The 21171-nt window shown below is 41.9% G+C and overlaps 1 protein-coding gene across 1 annotated transcript in view; it reads right to left on the bottom strand.

Moving 5' to 3' along the window:
• Positions 1 to 21171, bottom strand: part of ATG2A (autophagy related 2A) — a 2853001-nt gene that overhangs the window by 108249 nt on the left and 2723581 nt on the right. The gene's annotated exons all lie outside the window — the stretch shown is intronic.

Raw genomic sequence — 21171 nt, forward strand, 5'->3', positions numbered from 1 at the left:
TGTGGGTTTTTGCTACAAATGAAATGACACTCCTCCAAACTTCTTGCAGGCTTTGCAAGTATATGTACAGTGTGTGTCTCTGTGCATTTCCTGTGACGGAATGGTGCCCTATCCAAGATTAGCTTCTCAGCCTTTCACTGAGTGTCTAGAAAGGCTTTGGTTTCCACATGATCCTGAACTTTATTAAGCAGGTAATTTCTAAATGAATGACTGTGGTTGTCAGTCTTAGGTTTCACTGTTTATAGCTCTGTAGATTTGGCTTCTATGTTTCTGCATTTATGTTTGTGATATGTATCCCGTATCTGCTACACTATCCATTAAAGCCAATTTACTCAATGCAGTCACTTCCTTTAACAGTTCCCTATTCCACACAGATTAATTCAGCATGTCACAATGATACACCACTTAACAACATAACCTCAAAACTGTGTAATACAACCAACCAACCTAGACACTTGCAGGTGCTCTCAACCAATTTTTCATGACAGAGGGAGGGAACTACTGAAGAAATAGAAATGGGGTCACCTATCTACTGATACAATGTGTGTCATACCCAACTACAGCTATACTGCATTCTTCCTCATTCCTGCCTCACATTCCTTACTTCTAGGTGAAGCTGTAAGCCATAAGTCTGCAATCAGGAAGACGTCCCTTCCAGCATACCCCGAAGAACTGCCTTGGGAAGACCATCCATGGCTTTAGAATGTCCATCTTACAATGAATTGCAATAGTATACAAAGATGGCTGGACAGCTGCCTCACAAATTTACCTGTTACCATCCCCTTGAAGAATGCTGCTGAGGAAAAACCCACAAAGTAGGATGCACCCTAAACTACTCATATGTAATCAATGTATTAGTTGATCAGTGAGGAGTCATCTACACTGACTAAAACAGTGGGGGGCTTTCTTCTACTGCACTCCTGAGCCAAGTTATTTTTTTTCAGATCTTTATGGCATACATGCCCTCAGCTATTGTACATCATGATGTCATGTGTCAGAGTAGGAGACACTGCTTCCCTCTGTACTCACCAGTTCCCCTTCTTATATTTAGCAGGTACAATTCTGAAAAGATGAAGGAATTAAAAACAACGAGTAAGAATATGTGGATACAGAATCTATATCAGTTCATTGAGGTCCAATTAAAATGAGATCTGAAAAAAATGAACATACAGCATTAAGCTTGAAAGGGTTCCATTGAGCCCACTGAATCCACAGAAAAAAAGAAAAACACAGCTTACGTCTTGGGAGGTAAGCCACCCTGTACCTCATACACCCCTGTGACTTTAAATAGAGCAGCTCTGTGATTGCAGTACACTGGGCAAGAATGAATGAACTTCCCTTACACCACTGTCTGCGTATCTCTGGAATACTGCATACCACACCAAAACTTAACAGATCAAAACAACAGACCATAGCCACTCACATACACTTCTAAAGTCCTCCAACCCACAGCTCAACAATGACTTGCAATAACTGAATAGTTAATTTTGATGAAATACTGCATTAGTCAAATTCGAGGAAAGCAACTTATACCTCACAGAAGAGGTAAGAAGAGAGCTAAGGAGAGTAAACCCCAGGAAGACTGCTGGCCCAGACAACATATTAGGCAAGGTGTTAAAAGGCTGTGCTGATCAACTATGCACAGTGCTCAAGGAAATATTTAACACTTCTCTTGCTATGGCAAAAGTACCCGCATGCTTCAAGGAAACTAACATCATCCCACTACCTAAGAAAAACACTCCCTCCAGCCCTAACAACTACAGACCTGTCGCTATGACATCCACTGTTATGAAATGTTTTGACATAGTTAGGAATCAGTAAACATCTCTGTAACTGGATACTGGATTTCCTGATTGAGAGACCACAGAGGGAGTGCTCAGGTAAGAACACATCAAAGTGCATCACGATTAACACTGAGGCTCCACAGGGACATGTTCTCAGCCCACTGTTATTCACCATCCTGACCCACGACTGCTATGCTAAGCACAAGTCCAAACATCTCATCAAGTTTGCTGATGAAACCACAGTAGTGGGGGACTCATCACAAAGCAGGATGACAGGGCATACAGAGTGGAGGTGGCATCTTTGATCAGTTGGTGCGAGGGGAACCACCTTGACCTGAATGTAAGCAAGACCAAAGAGATTATCATCGACTTCAGGAAAAGGAGAACCAACCACCCAGTGCTCAGGATCAATGGTAAGAATGTGGAGAGGGTTAAGAGTATGAAATTCCTGGGTGAACACATAACCGAGGATCTCTCATGGTCGGGAAACATCACCCAACTGGTCAAGAAAGTGCACCAACGCCTCCATTTTTTAAGGCGGCTGAAAAAATCTAAGCTTCCTCCTCATATTCTCTCCACCTTCTATAGAGCTGCAACAGACAGCATCCTCACCCGCAACTTCACAGTGTGGTTTGGAAGCAGCAGTTACACAAAGGAAGGTGCTACAAAGACTGGTGACGGTTGCAGAGAAGGTAACAGGTTCCAGTCTTCCATTGATACAATATCTTTATTATTCAAGAAGCATCCGAAAAGCCACCAAAATAATACAGGACAACACACATCTTGCGCATGGACTGTTTAAGCATCTGGAAGGAGATATTGCAGCATCTGCTGCAGGAGTACAAGATTCAGAAACAGTTTCTACACTACAGTGATCAGACTTCTGAACTCGGGCACTAGTCCCAGGGGTATGGACACACAAGTCAATTTTTATTTATTTGTGCAATATATGCTTACATACATTCCAAGTTAGTGCAATATTTATTTATTATATCCATAGTCAGTATTATGTAATTCACTCAAGTGCAATATTAGACAAATAATTTAGGCATTTTAATTTGTAGTGTGTTTTCTATTAGTTGTCGCCTCACAGCAAGAGGTTATCCGGTTCTATCCTCGGCTGGGGTGCCTTCTGTGTGGAGTCTGCATGTCCTCCCCGTGGTCGCGTGGGTTTCCTCTGGGTGCTCCGGTTTCCTCCCACATCACAAAAAAAAGACATGCTATAGGTTGATTGGACACTCTAAATTGGCCCTAGGCGTGAGTGCATGCATGTGTGTGCCTTCTGTGGAAAGTTGGGCGCCGGGTTGGCAACTCAACACTGTAAAATTCTACTGCCAATCATGAGCAGACAGGTGATCCGCTGTGGCGACCCCTAACCGGGAAAAGCCGAAAGAAGAAGAAGAAGTGTGTTTTGTATTACTTTAAATAGGGTAGTTAATTTAACTCATGGAAGGGTATTCTTTTCATTTATGAATGTTGGTAAATGTCTCTATTCTTTCTTGCGTGTACTGAGAGTAGTATTGTATTTGTTAGTTATGTTTATTCCTCTACATGTATGTGTTGTTTCACTTTCCTTTGTAATATCAAGAACTGAGCTGATGCACAAAATTTCATTTAGGCTACACCTGTGTAGTTCTAAATGACAATAAAGTTTACTTTGACTTTGACCTGCACAACCTACAGCGAACATCAACAACCACTGTTGAAGGAGATTCCCCTCACAGATCAGCTGGTACGACTAAGTACATATTCCTTATATACAAGGTCAGGAGTCTTCCTCAGAAGGTAGGATCCCAGGCAGTACCAACAAATCTCCAAGAAGGAAAATGCCAAAGAGGAGACAAAAGGCAAAACCTTAGAATGGAATACAGAGCTTTAATCAATCTGAATTGCACTAAAACAGGATTCACTGAGTAAATTTCAGCGACTCTTGTTTAACAACAAAAGTCAAACATGGTCTTCAGTGAAATTATAGAACTGTAAGGATAAGGAGAAACTGTACCCCCAAGAGATTCTCCCTATCCCTATGGTTGCATAATCTCAATGTTAGTATATTTAGAGATGTGGAGTAAGGGTGCAGGGCAGATTGCCCCCTTTCAAAACACTTTTTGCTTTTGTTTTTGTTATACTCACTTTCAGTTGCTGCTTTTTTTCACTTTTTTTTCCATGATTTGCAGTTTGACTTAACTTTGTTATGGGTTTACTGTTAATATAATCAGAAGGTTCAATTCTGTAAAACTAAAATGTTAAAGGATATCTGACATTTGGAGTCAGGGTGTGAACAATGACGTAACAGCAATGTTTTTGGAAGGTGTAGATGCCTGCGATGGAGACATTTCTATAGCAAGCATAAAAATACACACCTCTGACAGAGTAATCATTTGAAAGTGGCATTTTTCAAGGGGCAGAAGCTGCCTAACAGCAAAACACAAGGCAGTTAGCAATATACCTGGAAAGATAGAAGCACAGCCTGGGGGCAAAGGGGGCAGCTGCTTTAGACATAAGGTGAAAGGGGGCAAATACTGCATTTGTAGTCAGGAAATGAACATTTTAGCACCCCGTGTCTGCTAGACTACAGCAGCATCAGGCAAAAATTAATGCTGATACTGCTTTGTTATCAGGGTGGTGCTCAGTATGCGGCATTTAGAATGTGGCAAGCCAGCTGTTACATTTGTAAAATGCAATTTTGCTCCTCAACTTGGAGGAGAGGACCTTTTATTTTGCTTTGGGTCCTCAACTTAGAGTTGAGCGGGGCCACTGACTGAGAAGCTGCACAAGGCACCACAACATCTAGTAAATGTTCTGTGGAAAGGGTCAGCATAGCAATTGCCAGCCCAGGGCAGTTAGCAACACACACTTTGAAAGGGTCTGCATAGCAACTGCAGCCTTGTTAACTGTAGAGCAAAGGAGATGACCTTTTCAGTCTTCTACAAATTATGTACCTCTGGTAAAACCTAAGCTGGTAGTGATGTATTTGCAGGTTTCCGCTGATGGAAAGAAAATAGAGATTAATGTAGTAGTTCAATTTACTCACATCTACATTACCAAATGCAAAATATTCAGCTTGGTGCTTGAGATGCTAATTATGTGGGCTGCCATTAATGCACCTTCCCACCAACAGAAAGGCAGACCATATAAAAGTACTGTTGATACAAAACATCTTACTGAATTCACGGCACTCAGTCTGGCAATACAATGGCTTAAATGTGAAAATGTGTGATCGCTGGCAAGCATGTTATGTCAGCACAGTGGCATTTCACATTTCATTACTGTGAAGGAGTAGACATCTCGGACACCATTTTTTGCAAGCAATGTGGGTTACTTGTAAGAGACAACTGATTTATTCATTTTTTAAATAAGAAACATCTTTAATTATCTCATGTATGATGTATGCAATCACACATTTGCATAAATGAAAACAAACCATATTGACATTTTCAGTTCCAAACATTATACATAACATACAGTCCACTATACAGACATTGTCAATTTAACATTACATGTACCATTCAATTCCTGCCTTCCCTTAAACCTCATTCCTCCTCCAAAATATTCTGCAAGTATTGTTCCCATGATTCCCATTTTTTTCTATGTAATTTGCTCCTACCCTTTTCTAAAGCTCCCACTTCTAGTTCTTTTACCTTGTTACTATATTCACTTCTAGTACGGTTGGTTTAGGCTTTGACTTCCATTTTTCAGTAATTGCTTTTTTGATAGCCACCAGAATTAAACTTGGCAAGGCCCTACTAAGTGTAGGCAATTCTGATTATGTATCACAGCTCAAAAAAATCATTGGGTGGCACTGTGGTGCAATGGTTAATGTTGTCGCCTCACAGCAAGAAGTTCTCTGGTTCGATTCTTGTCTGGGGTGCCTTCTGTGCAGAGTCTGCATGTCCTCCCTGCATTCGCATGGGTTTCCACCCACATTCCAAAGACATGCATCTGGAGCATTGTTCCCTGGGCCTCTGCTGAAAATAGGTTCTGTCCTAGTCAGACATTCCTGGTCAACAAATGTTAAATAAATAAAAATAATTAATTTCAGTGGTTACACCAATCTGCTCAATATTTCTGACAGAGTAGTCTGCATGGAATTTTTAACGTCTGCCAACTCATTACACTCCCAAAAAATATATTCCCAGTTACCTCTTTCATCCCCATCATGCCTCCAACATATGTAACCTACATGAGAAAAAAATTATTTGAAGTGTGGTATAGCAAACACTTCCAAGCAAAAATCCTACATCTTCTAGACTTTGTTTCATATTTGGGAGCCATATATACATACATTTTCTAATTGTTTATTTGTGAATTGCTTATCCAATCTCTCTTTCCAATCCTTTCTGACCTTCTCTGACTGATTCCTATAGTTATCATGCACATATTTTATATGGCCTACTAATTATTCCTTTTTTAACACCAACTTATTTTCTAGAGTCTAACAAAAAGTCTACCAGTGCTGGCCTTTCACTTAGGATCACTCTATCCCTTTCTCTTTGCCTAAACTCTTTTAGTCCTTGATAGGGAAGGCAATCTCTGGCCTACAGTCCAAATTAATCCTTGGCCTCTTCCCATTCTATTACCTTTCCTTCTCTAATTATTTGCTCCCAACACCTTGGTTCTTTTGTCAGTTTTCGACAGTAAATTCCAATCCCTCTTGCCTGTTCTCTGTACCAGAGAATCTGTATCTGTGGAGTTGGGAGGGTGGCCTAATGATTAAGGTGTTTGCCTTACAAACACAAGCTGCAGGGTTTGAGACTCACAATGGATAATTGGCTAGGCTTAAAATGGCTCGCAAGGGCAGTTAGCTTAGCACTAACCTATCAACCTACCCTAACTGCAGTCATCCCGATCTGCAGAATCTCCTTTCTCCATTTCGATGTGGGCTTAGTTCTTAAAGTACTTTCTGTTAATTTATGAATATAATATTCTGTTTGGTTACTGCTATTCCCCTTAAGGATCCGCATCCTAAATCCTAGTCTCATCTTATTTTTTGAGCGTCACCTGTTTCATCATCATCCCTTTCCACTTTGAATAATGTTCAGATATGAAACATGCTTGTGCTATGTATAAAAGCCTTAGCTGTGTAGCTCTGAAAAACATCTTCAAATCAGATAATCCCAAACCACCTTCTTCTATTGGAATGATCAACTTATCCCACTTGACCCTTGCCCTCTTCCCCTGCCACATAAAATCCTTTGATTCTTTATAACTGCCATCCACAATTTCTCTGGTTGATAAAAATATGCCTGACTTCTGTAAAAAACAAAGAGACTAAAACATTTTTACTGCTTGCATCTTGTTATCCATATCCATAAAATAAAGCTTCCAATTTCTCAGCTTTTTGTACTCTTTTGTTTAGTCTCTTCTCGCATACCCTTAGCTGCCATAATAGAATCCTTTTTAAGACATTCTAAGTACTTCATTTTATCATGTCACCATAAATATGGGCATTGCTGAACCAATTTGTATGTGGACACATAGTTTATAGCTATTGCCTTTGTTTTATCTTCATTAATTTTGTCTCCTGAAAAGACTTGGAACTGTTTCAGAATGTTCCACAACACTGAAATGTATGTTTCTGGTTTTATCCAGTACAAAATGATATTATCTGCAAATAACGACAACTTTTCTTGATTACAATACCAATTATATCCTTGGATTTCTGAGTCTATATTTTCTTTGCCACTGGTTCTAAATATAATGTAAATAAGAAAGGGGAAAGAGGACACTCCTGCCAGGTTCCTCCATTCAAAAAGAACTTAGAGAGGACCCCCCTCACCCACACACTTCAAATTTCACCTCCGAGCTCTCATACATCCTCCTAATTAACCATATTATTTTGTCAGGGAAAGCAAATGTTTCCATTGTCCTCCTCTTAAAATCCCAGCTTACTCTGTCAAATGCTTTCTCTGCATCAAGACCCAACAGCAACTATGTTTTCTTACATTCTGCTTCCCTCTGGATTATCAGTGTTCTATTAATGTTGTCAAATGTTTGCCTCCCCTCCACAAAACCACACTGATAAATATCTATCAATTCTGCCATCACCTATGCCATTCTTTTAGCCATTATAGACATGGATACTTTAAAATCATGGTTTAGCATCAAAATGGGCCTGTATGAAGCTGGATCTGACAGCCTTTACCCTCTTCGGGTATTACAGCTCCCACTGCTTTCTTCCAGGATGTCGGTACTTCTCCTCCTTTTAAAATACTATTAAAAAACCTTCCAGATCTTTATCACTTTCTTCCCTCCTAGCTTCCTAACTTCCACAGGAATACCATGCATTCCTGGAGACTTTCTTGTAGATTGGTTACACATCAATATTTTTATCTCATCTCCTCTGATCCTGTTATTAAACTGAGCCTCATGTACCTTTAACATTGGCATATTTAATTCTTCCATAAACATTTCCATTTGTACTTTTTCTTGATTTCCACATTTCTCTGCTTTAAACAGATGTTTATAATACATATAAAATATTTCTATTACCTCTACAGAATCCCTGGTTATTTTCCTTGTTATAGACTCCCTAAGCTTGGAAACAACCCCTTCTACTTTGTTGCCTGAGTCCTTCTGCTAAACGTTTTTATGCTCTGGAGTTATTATCATAAAATAACTGCTTAACAGCAATCTTTCCAAGCTCATGCATACTGAGGTAGTCTCTTATTTTCTCTTTAGTACTCTGCAGTTGCACGTCTTCTTGTTCTGTGAGATTCCCCCTATTCTGTAATACGTTAACCTTTGTCGATCCCTCTAAATAAATCTTTCTACATCTTAACCATCTCTCTCTTTCTTTTATGTCTACCCTGTTTTTAAACTCCACTTTCATTTTATCCCATTCCCTAGCTATATTTTCTGAAGAAATTTCTATTTTCCTTAACGTTCAAATAAGTTTCATTAGCTATTCCTTAAATTCCTCGCTGTTTAACAGATAGGTGTGGAACAGCCAGTGTCTCATTTTAATTTCAGTACCTTAAATATTTATTTTAGTTAATATTGACATGTGATATGAAATACTTATTGGATGCATATCAAAACTTTCAATTAAATGTACACTTTCCTGTTAAATATAATTTCTGTCTAGCCTGGCCTAGTTTTTGTACCTTGCGGAATAACATGTTAATTCTATCCAAGCTCCTACTACTGAATTCACATCTTCCATACCAAATATTTTCATAAATTTCTTTCAAATTCTACCTTTTGCTATATTCTCCCTTCTAATCCCATCACTACATCCTCACTGTTACATATCAAACTTCAGTCCCCACATAGTATTCCCTGCTGAAAACTGATTATTTCTCCCAGAATTTTCTTAAGCTCCAATGTAGCATTTTTAGGTGGAATATAAATATATGCCAGTGTAATGCTCTTCCCTTGCCAGTAGCCCCTTAGTACTGCAAATCTACTATTATCATCTTTTTCCCCTTCTTCTATCACTACTGGAACTCCTCTAGCAATTTAATACAAGGATTCCCCTTTTCCTTGGTCTCAGATAATCTGATGAATAACCATCCTGAAATACTTTCTTTATCAAATTCGCATGTGTCATTCTTTCCAACTCTGCATTTTTACTCCAGTTCACTGTGACACCTCACCACTGGCCTAGTAATCAAAGAGCCTCAATCCTCACCACTAGCACCAGTGGGGGACTTACATTGGGAGGATGACAGGTACACACACAGTATTCCCAGAAGCAGCTCTTTGCATCAAGTGCAATTTCCCTTAAGAGCACACAGAGACCACAATCAGTCTGGGGCTGGTTTCTCCCTCTTTCTCCAGATCCCCAATATGACTCCCCATTGGCACAGCTATGGAGTTGAGATCTCAGCTGAGTGTCCAAGCCAAGACGTCTAGCACCCTCTCTGGCCAACCAGTGCTTAGTGTCCTTACCCAAGCAGCTGACACACACACTCTTGGAGATTTGTTTTGCCCCACCCCCACACACACACACCTGGGAAAGGCTGGCCCAGGTTTAATAGCTATGCCCCCCTTCTGCCCAGACTATAAGTTAGTTATTACTGCCACCAGCCAACTCTTTATCCGCTACTTTAAGGCCCTTAACAAAGGGTGTCCAATCTTACCGTGTAATGTTACTATCAATACAAATGTTAGTCTGACCAAGCACAAGGCTATTAGGAGTGGCCCACAGTGTCACCAAATAAATATGCAAGTACTCCCAAAACTTAAATATGCCTCACAAGGAGCAGCCACAATGAAATCTTTAAAGATATTTAACAATAAATAATAAATGAAGAAGACAATACTAAATATATATGTATAGTGATAGCAGAGTTCAAAATCACAGGAAATATTTAAACCACTGCAGGACAGTCTCATATAAATAAAGAAAAATATTGAAGCTAAGCTTTGCTATATTCCTGACTATATCTAAAAGAATTCTACTGTACCCTAGTACACTTACTTCAGAGCAAGCAAGGCAGATGTGGTGTGTGGGTCTTCCAGCCGATGCTGTCAGGACAAAGAAAAATACAGAATACTCAGCCTGTATCAGGAAGTTCTTAAACTGATATCTCAAATAATACTGCTGGGATAGCTTGCAGGATGACATCTCTTCTTGTCATCTGACTACAGTTCCCAGGCTTAAAACAACAACTGATGCCAGCTGGTAGCATTTAGCATCTACCTGTGAAAATACATAGACCTCAGATCTTTTGGCAAATGGTGAAAGTCGTAAAATAATGTACATTCCTCCACATTTAAAGGTAACACAAAAAACATCAAAGGAGGCGGCTCTACTGAATTCTCCAATTATAGGCCAATAGCTATACTCTCTCCACTTGCAAAGATTATGGAAAAATGTATTCATAGACAACTCATGCACCACCTAATCCAGAATCACCTTATGGCAGACACTCAGCATGGCTTCCGTCCTCATCACAGCACTACTTCAGCCCTCCTAACCTTTACCAACATCATAAACCATAATCGCAACAATAATTATATATCCTCAGACCTCTTCTTGGATCCTTCCAAGGCATTCGATATGGTTGATCACCAACTTTTAATCCACACCCTGTAAACATTCTGTCTAGATACTGGAGCCCTTCAATGGTTTCAATCCTACCTGAATGGTCGACAGCAGGCTGTCTTCTGGCAGAACAAACTCTCTAACCTTCTACCCAACACCCTTGGAGTACCACAAGGCTCTGCTAGGACCCTTGCTGTTCTCCATCTTCATTAACGACTTTTATACTATCATCCCAAAAGTCAGCTGTATCCAATATGCTGATGACTCTACTCTGATTTGCTCAGCCACATCTCCAGTAGAGTTATGGTCAGCTACCCAGACCACCTTTAATACAATAGAAAACTGGCTTTCTGAACATCGTTTGATCCTAAATCCCAAAAACACTAAAATGCTGTTATTTTCACCAACACGTAGGTCTACCGCTTTCACCTTTACCATAAAATCAAATGATGGCACAATAATCTCCTCTGACCCATCTACAAAACTATTAGGTGTCATCATAGACAATAATCTAAAATTTGACCTACATGTTAACCAAACTATCAAAACCATCAATAAAAAACTAGGGTCACTTTACAGAATAAAAGCCTTCCTAACCCCTCCAGCTAAAATTGCTATAGCTCGCTCTCACCTTCTTTCAACCCTTTTGTATGCATCCCCTCTACTCTCGAATTTAAACAAGACTGTCCTCAACAAACTCTCAATTTGCTACAACCACATTGCCAGGTTTGCCACTGGGCTGCCTTTTAGGACACATCATTGCATCAATCTAAATCAGCTTGGGTGGCTTGAACTACCCAGCCTAATCCAATATAACCAAATGATTATGACCTATAAAATCCTCTATAATCCGGACAACACTCCTGCACTTAAAAATATTATCACCCCCTATAACAATCCTAGACCGGTTCGATCCTGTAACAAACTACTAATTCAGACTAGCAAAATTAATAACACAGCCAGTGATTCTCTCTCTGCAAACTCTGTAAGTAGATCCTGGAACTCTCTTCCAGCTGATATTACCTTACTTTCCACCTTAGGTCAATTTAAAACTAGACTCAAACAACATTTGTCACTTAACTGGATATGTCAATGTATCAAGCCTGGCTAACTCTTTCTAGAATGTGTAAAAATCTGTTAAACAGTTTACTGTGTAATTTAATTTAATCCTGACTTGCACGCAGGATTGACTGTAACCTGTGGAACTTGTTTAGCTTGCTTACTTATGTAATCTCTGTAAATAGTCTGTTTGTAATATGTAATGCTGGTATTATGTAATGCTGTATCTGCTTACCCTTGGATCTCTTCTCCCCGGGCCTCCGCTGAAAATGGACATTCATCCAGTCGGACTATCCCGGTCAACAAATGTAAAATAAATAAAAAATTAATGGGGCTTTTAAAAAAATTATATTTACTTGTGTTCATTCAGATAGATAAATGTATACTTATAGTTTTAATTTATAGACATGAATAAATTATGCTTTGTTTTACTGTTAGATACACTTGTTTTAAGAGTTCATATGCTCTATAGTTGTTTTTAAATACTGGAAGGCACAACATGAACGTAAAAGCATACTGTGATGCTTGTTAACTGGCATGTGCAATAAGCACAGCAGAAACTGTTTAAAAAGTGTAGAAATCTCTGTACTAGTTTTCTCACTCGAACGACTTAGTTACAGACTTAGTTAGACAATTTTAGATCTACTAAGCTTGAGAAACATTGCCGCGAGGTAAAGATGCCATTTCTGCACTCCATTAACTCAAGGAACTTCCCTGCAGCAGTAATTTGAACATTGAACCCTGACAATTAGTAAATACGACGAGAGGACGATGGGTACGCAAATTCAGGAAGAGAAAAGGTCGTGAAGAAGAAAATGAAGAAAAAATGGAACTTCAAGCATAAACTAAGTTTTAGGCTTACTAATACCGGGAAAGCTCATACAACAAAATAGGAATGTTAAATTACATTGTTTAAATTATTTTAATGACTATGTAGCAAATTTTTACTGGGTAAACAAAAAAAGGATAGAAATATTGTACAGACAATGTCTATATTACTTGAAGAAGGTTTGCAGTAAATAAAGATAGAAGGAAAGAAGTAATTTGTACCCACATAATGTTTAAATTAAACACTCATTTTATTGAATCTTAGTTCTGGATAGCATGAATTCATTAACACATTTGCAGTTATTAATAAGAAGTTATGTACTCACCATAACGTTCCATCTGAGTAGGTAGCTTCATTTGTCTGCAACCTGTGGGTCTTGGATCCGATATCGGATCCGAGCCGGCAACTTGTTTCAAGCTAATGGAGCCGAGCTCCTAGCTCCTCCCCTCACCCATAATCCCCTTCTAACCCTCCATGACCTCAGATCGAGTTTGCCCCTCAATATATACCCAAAAACGGGTATCCAACTAAAATAGATCCGAAGAAGGCCAGGGGGAAGGTGGGGGGGATGGTTACAGACAAATGAAGCTACCTACTCAGACGGAACGTTATGGTGAGTACATAACTTCTTAATCTGAAGTAGGGAGTTCATTTGTCAGCAACCTGTGGGACAGAGTCCCCAGCTACCTGAACCTTGGGTGGCCATCATGGAAGGATATTGAGAAGCACCGCAGAGCCAAAGGATGCTCTCCCTCTAGAAATCACGTCCAGTTTGCAGTGGTTAATAAAGGTATGAGATGAAGCCCAAGTGGCTGCTGAACAAATGTCATCCAATGGAACTCTAGACTTGAAGGCCGCAGAAGTAGAGATGGAACGAGTGGAATGTGCGCGAACTCCTTCCGGTGCGGGTCTCCCAGAGGCTTGGTACACCAATAGGATACATTGAGAAATCCAGCGTGATACAGATACTTTTGAAATTGCTTTCCCTAAATTAAATTTGGCAAAGGAAACGAACAGCTGGTCGGAATGTCTATGACCAGCTGTTCTATGAATATAAAAGCGAAGCTGCCTATGAACATCTAATGAGTGCAGCTTGTACTCTCCTTTATTCTGATATTTAGGGAAGAAAACCGGTAAATTTATGGATTGATTTATGTTGGTTTCTGATGCTATCTTGGGAAGAAAAGAGGGACTGATCCTGAGGTACACTCTGTCTGGGTGAAAGATCAAATAAGGAGGCTTCACAGAAAGAGCTTGAAGCTCCGAAACTCTTTTTGCTGAAGTGATGGCTACAAGGAATGCTGTTTTCCAGGACAAGAATTTGAGATCTACTGAAGCAGCGGGTTCAAAAGGTGGAGCAGTCAAGGCTTGAAGAACTAAAGTAAGATCCCATGGGGGTACGGCTTCTTTTACAGGAGGTCTAAGTAAAAAGGTACCCTTGAGAAAGGTTTTACACAATTTGGTTGACATCAAGGGCCCTGTATCATGTCCCACATGATAATGAGAAATTGCTGCCAATTGCACTTTGACAGTTGAACAACTAGCGCCTTCTTGAAAAAGTTCAGTTAGGAAGTCTAAAATGGATGGAAGAGGAGCCGTAAAGGGATCTAGATCATGATGCTCCGCCCAGATGGAGAAACGTTTCCATTTACTGCGGTACACTTTCCTGGTGGAGGGCTCATGCGCTGCCACAAGGATGGCTTTGACTGGTGAAGAGATACAGGGAGTCCTAACTAGGAGTGGAACTGGAGCAACCAAGCTGTCAGTTTCAGATTGTCCAGGTTTGGGGTCGGTAAGTTTGACGGATGGGAGATTAGATCCGGACTGGGATCCAGAATCCAAGGAGGATTCACTAGGTGAGACCACAGGTAAGGGAACCAAATTTGCCGAGGCCAGAATGGGGCAATGAGGATCATCCTGCTCCCCAACCGCGAGGCTTTCTGTAAGAGTTGCAGCATCAGGGGTAGAGGAGGATAGGCATAAAGTAGACCGGGTGGCCAAGCATGCACCAGAGCGTCTCTTGGAGTTTCCCCTGGAGGGGGAATCAGAGCGAAGAAATTGCCGCATTTGGTGTTTGAGGAAGACGCAAAAAGATTGCAGCAGGGTTGCCCCCATATTGCGAATATCTTCTTCGCTACTAGTGGATTGAGAGACCACTCGTACTGGGTAAGAAGGGTGTGACTGAGTTTGTCCGCTAAGATGTTGGTCCATCCCGGAATGTGCATTGCAATCAGAAAGCGGTTGGTGGAGATCGCCCATTCCCACACTCTCATGGCTTCGCGGCATAGAGGGTAAGATCTGGTTCCCCCCTGTTTGTTGATGTACCAGACAACCAACATGTTGTCCGACTGAATTGCAATCATTCCTATGGGGAGAAGATCCTGAAGTGCTTGCAACGCGAACAGCACCACTCTCATCTCCAGAACGTTGATATGCAGGGACGTCTCTGTGTCGTTCCATGTGCCATGGACCGTCCTGCCTGAATAATGCCCCCCCCCGCAGGAGGCGTCCATGGTCACCGTGGCGAGAGGGGGAGAGGTGCAGAAGGGACGGCCCGTATGGAGGTCCGAAGCTTGGAGCCACCATATCAGAGCCCTCCTGCAAGCCTTGCTGATAGCAATGGGGTGGTGAAGAGGAAGGGATAGAAAAGACCATTGCACTAGAAGTGTCCATTGCAGTACCCACATGTTCAGACGGGCGCATGGAAGGAGCGTAATCGCTGCCGCCATGGAGCCTAGTGCCCTCAAGACCAATTCCGCTGGTGAAGTCTCTGATTGGAGGATAGCCCGCACATGGAGTTGCAAATTCCGGATTCTCTCAGAAGTTAGAAAGGCTCGTAGCTCTTTGGTGTCTATTCTGGCTCCTATGAATTCTATGACTTGTGTCGGGGCCAGAAGGGATTTGTCGGCATTGATGGTGATGCCTAACTGTGGGGCTAGGCGGAGAAAGAAATCTCTGGCTGAGCAAAGTAGATGCCTTGTTGGGGCGGTCAGGAGCCAGTCGTCCAGGTACGGAAAGACCTGCATTCCCTGGAGTCTCAGGTGGGCTGCAATCACTGCTAATACCTTGGTGAACACCCTGGGGGCTGTGGTGAGGCCAAAGGGAAGGACCCTGAACTGGTAGTGACTGGCTCCCAGCCAGAAGCGGAGGAACCTCCTGGATCGTCTGTCCATTAGAATGTGGTAGTACGCATCCTTGAGGTCTATAGAGCACATCCAATTGTTCTCCCTTAGAAGGGGGAGAATAGATTGAAGAGTGACCATTCAGAATTTTTCCTTGGTTACTGACAGGTTCAAGCGGGAAAGGTCTAGAATCGGTCTCAAGTCCCCCGTCTTTTTTGGCACCAAAAAGAACCTGGAGTAGAACCCTAATCTGAGCTGGTCTTGGGGGACGGGCTGGATGGCTCTTTTTCTTAGCAGCTGCTGAATTTCTGCGGCTGCGGCCTCCCTCTGATTGGGTGGTACATCGGGGAGGTTTTTGAATTTGGGGACATGGAGTAATGGTATTTTGTACCCTCTGGATATAATGCGAAGCACCCAGCGGTCTGTCGTGATGGACTCCCATGCCGCTAGGTGCTCCGAGAAGTGCCCCCCGACTGCCTCCAGAGTGGAGCAGCCGGGCAACCCTTCAGGGCTGCTGCGTGGGCCATTCAGAGAAAGGTTCTCTGGACCCAAAGTTTCTCAGAGCCCCTCTGCCCCTGGGGTGGCATCCTCCCTGTCCTCCTCTGCCACGGAAGGACTGGTTGTCCGGAGCGGGTTGGGAATGTTGCGATTTCCGGAACCACATCTTCTTCTGACCCTTTTGGGTCTTCGAAAAGGACCACTGGGAAGCAGAGAAGCGGACTCCGACGGCAGACAACGTCTTCCCATCTTTCTCACTCTGGACAAGTGTCTCGCAAACCGTTTTGCCAAATAGGGCAGAACCATCGAAAGGGGCGTTCGCAAAAGACGCTTTAAAAGGCTCCGCAAAGTCACAATGACGGAGCCAGGCCTGACGTCTCATAACTAGGCCTGCTCCGCTAGCCCTAGCGGCTCCCTCTGTGGCGTGGGACAATAGCCGCATAGAGGTATTTGAAATTGATCTCAGAGTGGCCATTCGGGTGGAGTACAATTGTTTGTCATCCGCCGATATGGACTCAGGAGGGGAGGCAGCGTATTCTTTGATAAGATCCCGCTGCATCCTGATGACATGTGCCATATAGTTCAGAGACCTTACCGAGAAGGTCGCTGAACTAAAAACTCGCTTCCCTAAGCGGTCCATCGAGCGGGACTCCTTGCTCGGTGGATGGACTGAGGGGCTCTCCTGAGCCAGTTCCCTCTTCGTGGCTGCCGCCATCAACGTGGCATCTACGGGGGGGGGCCCTTACTCCAGTGCGATCGGTCTGAGGGGGGGCTAAGTATTCTGTCCGGGTGTTTTGGTATTGGCTCCACGGTGTCCGGATCCTTCCACGCCCTGGTGGTAATGAGGTCCACCAGGGGGTCGGCCGGAGGGGACACCCAAGAGGTAGACGGGCCTGCTTCGAATGCCTCCAGAAACACAGACTCGTTGGAGGAAGACTTGGGGGTAGACCACCCACCTCTTATCCTCAGCATCTCCATGATGTCTCCAAAGGAGACATCCTCAGGGGGTGATCTTGGGGAGCCTTCCCCTTCCTCCAAGTCCATGTCCTCAGTTAAGGACTCAGGGGAGTCCATGTGCCTCCTCTTGCACTTATGCTTGCGGGGCACTTCCTCGGGGGGGCCTGTCCGAGGAGGCCTCGCCAGCAACATCCTGTTCCAATGGAACCATCTGGGACATTGAAGCAGGCTGTCCCTTTGGCCGGGTGATGAAAGCCTGGCCCAGCAGAGAGGGAGTGCAGGGAGGAGCCGAGACAAGGACCGGGGGTCCGGATGCTCTCAACAGAGCCCTCTCCACAACATCGAAAGCCGAGGGGGAACCACTCTCTCTTAGATCCGAAAGTCGGCTCCCACTCGGATCCGATGAAGGAATCGGAACCGGTGCCGAGACCATCGGATCCGAAGGACCAGTGCGCTCCGACCTGGACGGAGCCGAAGGCACACTGAATCCCTCAGATCCGAAGCTCAGGCCACGGCTCCGAGAGGTCGGATCCGACAGGCTCGAGGGCAGGGTCGGATCCGAAGTACCAAGTACTGTCGGCGCCGACCCATCCCCGGCTCCAACGCTGCTCGGCTCCGAACGCTCCGAACCCGGATAGCGGGTCGGAGAAGGAACAATAGGATGGAAAAAAGGTGTCGAGCTCCCCCCCAAAGGGGGGGGGGGAGGCAAGAGCACTCCCATCTGCAGCTGGGCCTGGGTGAACCTTCGCATCATCCGGTCCAAGTCTGCATCGGACATACTAAAGGTCGATCTCAAAGAGGTCACCGAGGCAGGCCTGGAATGCCACCTCGATGGAGACTGGGCCTCCTCCTCGGGGCCCTGGGGAGAAACAAGGGGATTGGAGCTAAGGAGGAGGAGACCTAGAAGCAGTGGAGGGAGAAGCCCGCTTAGCTGGCGGGGCCGAAACGGAGGTCTCGGCCCGCCGCTTGTGGTGCTTCTCCCTCTGTTTCTCCCTCCTGGCCTCCCTGTCCTCCGACACTTTAGTGGGAGTTTGAGTCCCGGACGGAGGAAGGGGGGCAGGAATGGCAGCAACCACAGGCTGTGGTGGAGCCATGGGAGCAGCGGAGGCCAGAGCCGAGTCCGGGGGTAAAAGTCCCACCAAGACCAGCTTCGACCTCCGCTCTTTCAGTGCCCTGGGGTTGAACGCTGCACAAATGGTACAGCCTGAGGTGAGGTGTTCAACTCCAAGGCACCGAACGCACCGAGTGTGGCCATCAGCCAGGGAGAGCTTATGGCCACACTCAGTACATTTAGAAAAAATGGCTTTTGGGGCCTTAGCCATACTTAAAGAAAAGTAATGTAACACACACACACAGGCCCCAAAACACAACACCAACACACACACTCTAACGACCAGCGAAGGGAGGGAAAACTACTTAAAAGAAATTATTTTTACTCTAAAGTGTACCTAACACTTACACACTTAAACATTTTTGTGAAAAAGTTAGAAAGTTGACAGAAAATAGAAACTTAACTGCCAAGTACTAGACGAGCTCACAGGAATCTAGCTATCCACAAGCGCGGCAAACTAGATCTGAGGTCATGGAGGGTTAGCAGGGGATTATGGGTGAGGGGAGGAGCTAGGAGCTCGGATCCATTAGCTTGAAACAAGTTGCCAGCTCGGATCCGATATCGGATCCAAGACCCACAGGTTGCTGACAAATGAACTCCCTACTTCAGATCTGTGGTTTAACAGAGAAACACATCACAGTAAATTAACAGCCTATAACTTGTATTAAGTAAGCATAAAACTAACAACCAGATTTATGATATAGTACTACTACATAGTACAGAAAACAAAAAATATAGTTGGAAATAAGAACTACTTTTTCATACATGTATATTATATACTTAACTTTGTAAATAATTTGTCTCACTTCTCACTTAAGATATATTACATTTATCAAGTAGAAGCAGGAACTATTTACAAGTTGCTGCCATAAAAATGACTCATTTAAACTTCATGAATTTATAAATACTTATTTATACAGTATTGTAAGACAAAGTCATGTCTATACATTGTGAATGACTTTAATGGCTTAACTACTAAGGACTGAAACAGTTCTTTAAAACATAAATAAAGGGTGTGCACAGATAATGGCTTATTGTTTACAATAGATCTGATGCAATCACCACAAATAGCATATATGACATACATGAAAACAACATAGTAAATCTTTGTTACCCTATATCCAGGTAAATATCTAGAATGTTATTACTTTCAATGACTCTTACTAATTTAAATGTGTATTCTGGTAGTGGTCTGTTAACTGATATACAACAGGCATGTTTTAAAAATATTGTTTTAGAAATGATTTTCAGGTGTACAGATAAATATAAACATTCTATACATTAACATGAACAATATGGTAATGCAGCTAGAGAAAATGTGCTATAACAAGTCTACATGCATAATAAACTTAATTATACAGTCAATTTACACACATGGTTATAGATTAATGAGAATCTAATGAAATGAAAGGGGTTCCTTGACACTGAGTAAATTCAGAAAGTTTACAAAGAGAACTGAAGTTTGAATAAATCAAGTGAGTACTATCACTTATGCCATTCTCTATAAGTAAATAAGGAATCTACACTGTTAAAACTATCTGCAATGGTCAATACACGTATTAGTAACTTTAAATTCTATACCAAGATATTTAGTAATGTTTGATAAGAAACTTTGGGTTGTGTTTTACACTTATAGAAGTTGCTAAAGATGTGTATATACAAATATTAGTAATGTTGGCATACAGAAACTTGAAAACTAATACTTTTATACTATAATTTTGTTAATTTTAAATGCTACAAGTTCTGAACTAATAACTTATACCATTTTAATGATGTGTTAAAGTTGATGAGTTAAATGTTAACATTACAGATTGATTAACACAAAAAAATTTGAAGTAAATAGAATATATACAAACAATTACTAAATATATGAACAAGGTGGGGCTTCGGCTCTGCTGTTATGGATAGAGTGGTGACTGAGTGGCGGATGTTACTCAAGTTGGGAGTTTACAACTCCAGGCAGAGTGCAGGGATAGTTTTTAAAGTTATGATATTAAGTTATAGCTGTAAACAACATTGTTTCAAGACATCCACTATCTGTAATATACACAGGGTATCAATCTCAAACATATCCAAGATATACCATATCTATAAAACAAACCTATATATAAATAAACAACACATATTAATGCAGGACAAAGGGAAACCCAAAAATAAAGAAAATTTAAATGACCTTGAAATTAACTGAATACATATTTAATTTGTTAATCATCTAAAATGTTTTTTTATAAAAGGTATATCTATTAACATTAACAGCTTGAATAACCCATGTAAAAGAGGAAACTTGTTTAGATACTTGCAATTACACAATTCTAATATCATTTTCTTACAGGAAACACATCTTTTGAAAAAAGATATATCCAAATTGACACAAATAAGTTTAGTAGTTTATCTAGTTCTGAACACTTATAGAAAAAAGCCATTCTATGGAACAAAACATTACCTATTCCTAAAATAATAAATACATATCAAGATGACAAAGGGATGTTTGTGTTCAGTTGTAGTGGAAATAAACAATAAAATCTTTACCTTGGTTAATATTTACTGGATACCAGGCATAGGAATAAACACTGTTACACAACACTTGAATCAACTTATTCTTTTTACTAAAGGAAATATTATAATGGCAGGTGATTTCAATTGCATTTTAAATGAAAATGAAACCAGTATTAAGGACAAAAGAAAGATACCATCCCAGGCCAAACATCTAATAGACTTTATGAGTTCATTCCACCTAAATGATATAAATAATCAAGCAGATTCCAAATCATTACTCTTTTCTTTCTACTCTAACACACGATTCCTATTCTAAAATAGAT

The sequence above is a fragment of the Protopterus annectens genome, chromosome 6.part1, assembly GCF_019279795.1.
Source record: "Protopterus annectens isolate FY-2018-M chromosome 6.part1, PAN1.0, whole genome shotgun sequence".
Lineage (NCBI taxonomy): Eukaryota > Metazoa > Chordata > Ceratodontiformes > Protopteridae > Protopterus > Protopterus annectens.